Here is a 4,284-nt window from a genome sequence, read left to right on the forward strand (position 1 = left end):
CACATAGTAAGTGCTCTCTTTAAAAGTTAGCTCTGGGTATGGTGACTAACATAATATAATAAAAAATCATTATTAATAAAAAAATAAAATAAAATAAAAGTTAGCTCTGGGTGCCTGGGTGGCTCAGTCAGTTAAGCTTCCGACTCTTGGTTCGGGCAGGTCATGGTCTCAGGGTCGTGGGATCGAGCCCCATGTCAGGCTGTGAGCTCAGTCGGGAGTCTACATCTCCCATTCCCCTCCCCTCCTCCCCACTGCTTGTGCTCCCTCTCTCTCTCTCAAATTAATAAACAAATAAAATCTTAAAAAAAAAAGTTAGCTCTTATATTTATTCCCAAAGAAAAAGAGGGGCATGAGGAGAATGGCAAAGATAAGAAATAAGAGAATCGTGGAGAGAAGAGGATGAGAAGAAAACTCAGAGGCACGATGGCAGTAGCGTGTCCACGCACGGCTTGGACAGTGAGAGCGGGAGGGGGGTGGCCCGCAGAGGCGAGGGTCGGGCCAGGAGCACCAGGAGGAAGGTGCCTTCACCCCCACCTTGGCCTTCAACCTGCAGAGGCTCACTGTTTGCATAGGCCTAAGGCCAGCTGGCAGCCGGCCCAGGACACAGCGCGGGGCCAGGCAGGGGAGAAAACAGAGGGAGCGGGCATCTGGGCCACCCTGGAGGGTTGTAAGCTCAAGGCATGGACAAGTGGGCTGGGGTGGCTTCCCTCAGTCTCTTCTAGAAGCCAGGCTGGGTGTCCAATGGTAAAAATGAGTTCATTTTTAAGAGGGGCTGATTTGCCAATTTCCATGGTGTGAATACATGAGCCATGACCAGTTTCAAACAGAAGCAGGGTCCGGGGGTCCAGCCACGGGGGAGAGGCAGGCAGCAGTAAGGAAAAGCCAAGGCATGAGGCCACAGAGTGAGGGGCCCCTCGTCCCAGTCCCTGAGAAAGTCCACAGAAGTGCCACATGACCCTGCACACACCATTTCACCTCTTTGACCTCCAGTCACTTCAGTGGAAGAAAAACAGCACCTGCCATGTTGGTGGCCTGACGGAGCGAGTGTGAATCCAGGCCAGAGAATATTTTTTGAGCACTCGCTCTGTGCCAAGTTCTGGGATACAGAAACGAATAAAAGGGGGTCAGTGGTAGGGAAGGGCAGGCACGAAGTCTCTAGGACCGAATCTGTGTGGCCGTAGCAATGATTCGTAAGGACGGCGACGGCCTTGCCGTATCCGAGCCCCAGGTTCATTCCAACAGTGCCTAGAACTTGACTGAGGACAGACTATGTATGGGCCAGACGCTGGGAAACATGGTGAATGAGAGGCTAAGTCCCTGCCCTCCAGGAACTTACATTTTTATTTTTATTTTTATATACTTTTCTAAAAGATTTATTTGACAGAGAGGGAGAGAGAGCACAAGCAGGGGGAGCGGCAGGCAGAGGGAGACGGAGAAGCAGACTCCCTGCTGAGCAGGGAGCCCCAGTGTTGGGCTCGATCCCAGGACCCTGAGATCATGACCTGAGCCGAAGGCAGACGCTTAACTGACTGAGCCACCCAGGTGCCCCAGGAACTTACATTTTTTACTGGTGGAGGTGCATACTAGTCTCACTGCAAACTAGGTCAAGCAGTATCATTGCAGTGTGACTGCGGGAGCGAGGCCGCGGCGAGGTGCTCCAGGCAAGGCAGGTGGACAGGGAACCATCCTGTGAGGCGGGCACTGAGCGAAGTAGGGGCATGTGGCACGCAGACATCCGGGAAGCGTTTCCTGGTGGGCGGTGGGAGGGAAGCATCAGATGGACTTCAAATCATGATGCCTCTGGAGGGTTGGGACCAGAACCTTGGACAGAGGGGTGGTGGGAGGGTCGGGTCAAATTGCGAAGAACTCCTTTGTCGGCTGTTTGGAGTAGGACCACCAGGGACACGTGTAGGAGCCTTCCCCACTCCCTGACCCGCGCCCCAGAGAAGGTGGTGGCTCGGACCAGAGTGGCAGTGTGACGTGTGAGGGTGGAAGCAACCAGACCCCTGGAACAAAACTGTGCAGGTACTAAGCTACATAAAGAACCAAGCTTGTAACAACTCCCAGCTACGGAAACCCTCCTGTGAGCCAGGAGTGTCCCTGCTTTCTCTCCTTTGGTTTTCACACCAAATCTGCAACAGGGCATTGCTCAATCTAGTTACCATAAACACACGGAGGCTCAGAGAGGTTGAGTGACAAGCTGATGTCCCACAGCAAGCCCACAACATAGCTGGCGTTTGAGCCTTTCAGACCCTCGTGGGCACCCTTCCCATCATACAAGCTGCTCCTGGGACTTTGGAAGGATTAGGATTCTACCTGGCACGTAGTAGGTGCTTAAATGATTATGAGTTTGCAGAATGTTTACTATTAATGACTCTTATTTTTTTTTACATTCATAAACTCACTCCCAACTTTATTGAGGTATAATTGACAAATAAAAATTATATAGATTAAAGGTGTATAACGCGGGGCGCCTGGCTGGCTCAGTCAGTGCAGCATGTGACTCTTGATCTCGGGGTCATGAGTTCAAGCTCCACGTTGAGTGAAGAGCTTACTTAAAAAAAAAAAGGTGTAAAATATATTTTTGATACATTCATAGGCTTTAAAAAGACTGTGAGCACAACACACACCCCAGAATGGCTAAAATTAAAAACAAACAAAACCCCTACTGTGCCAAATGCTGGGAAGGGTGCGAGCAGGGGGGGCCCTCATCACAGGTGATGAGAATGCAAAATGGTACAGCCGTCCTGGAAGACAGGCCGGCGGGTTCTGAGAACATTAGTCATATGCTTACCGTGTGGCCCAGTGACCCAATTTTATTTTTATTTTTTAAAAGATTTTATTTATTTATCTGAGAGAGAGAGTGAGCATGAGCAGGGGGGAGGGGCGGAGAGAGAAGCAGGCTGCCCGATGCGATGCGGGGCTGGATCCCAGGACCCCAGGATCATGACCTGAGCCGAAGGCAGACGCTTCACCAACTGAGCCGCCCAGGAGCCCCCAGTGATCCGACTGTAGATATTTACCCAGAGAAATGAAAATGTATGCTCACACTGTGTAGCTCCTAGCAGCGTTTTTTCCTAATTGCCGGAATAACTGGAAATAACCCAAATGTCCTGCGGCTGGTAAATGGGTAAACGAGCTGTAAGGGGTACGAGCGAGCAATGAAAAGGACCGCACTGCTGATTCAGGCAGCAACAGGAGTGATCTCAAATCCATGGTTCTGAAGAGAAGCCAGACCCAAAAGGCTACATACCGTACGATCCCGTCTGTGTGCCATTCCGAAAAAGACAGTGGTTGCCTGGGACTGGGGGAGAGGGGAAGGGGTGACTCCAAAGGGGGGCAGCACGGGGAAACTTCTGGGGGGTTGGAGCTGTGCTGTGTTTTCATCGTGGTGGTGGTTATATGACTGTACTTTTGTCAAAACTCATAAAACTATACAATGAAGGGTGGATTTTACTGTATGTAAATTACACCTCAATAAACCTAACTCATTTAGTACCACGGGAAGGCCACTTCCCAACCCCCGCTCTCGGCCTACCCCCGGCCTCCCACCTCCCCCCGCTCATCCCTTAGGGACCGGAGCCAGAGCTCGCAGGCTCCAGAACTGGTCCCGCCTTTTCTGAGTGGGCTGTCTCCCGAATCACCAGCAAGCTTGAAAATTCTGATGCCGCTGCCCCAGCCAAACTCAGGGGCTCTTATTTGGGCTTGGGGTGCAGCCTGGGCACTGGGAGTATTATTGAAAGCTTCCCAGGTGATGTTAATGACCTAGACGCTGAGCTCCCTTAGAGCAGGGACTATGATTTTTTTTCTACTTTATATCCCCAAGTCCTCCATAAATACGTGCATTGCAGCACATGTGGGAAAGAGCTGATGGCCGTGAATGCCCGTAATAATCACGCGTGGCCGCCACCGTGCTGAGTGCTGGTTGACACCCCAGTCCCTAGAGAGGTAGGACCATGGTTATCACTCTTTGACAGGTGGGGAAACCCCCACACAGAGTAGTGAAGTCTTGCCCAAGACCACATAGCTGGTCAGTGGAGGAGCAGTGTGGCTGCCAGGACCCACTAAGCTCTGGGAGATACTGCCCCCTAGTGCTAGCTAGGGCCAGGCCGGGGAATCAGACGGGCCTGGGTTTGAATCCGAATTCATTCCTTTTTTTTTTTTTTTAAAGATTTTATTTATTTATTCGACAGAGAGAGAGACAGCCAGCGAAAGAGGGAACACAAGCAGTGGGAGTGGGAGAGGAAGAAGCAGGCTCATAGCGGAGGAGCCTGATGTGGGGCT

The sequence above is a fragment of the Ursus maritimus genome, unplaced genomic scaffold, assembly GCF_017311325.1.
Source record: "Ursus maritimus isolate PB19 unplaced genomic scaffold, ASM1731132v1 scaffold_30, whole genome shotgun sequence".
Classification (NCBI taxonomy): domain Eukaryota; kingdom Metazoa; phylum Chordata; class Mammalia; order Carnivora; family Ursidae; genus Ursus; species Ursus maritimus.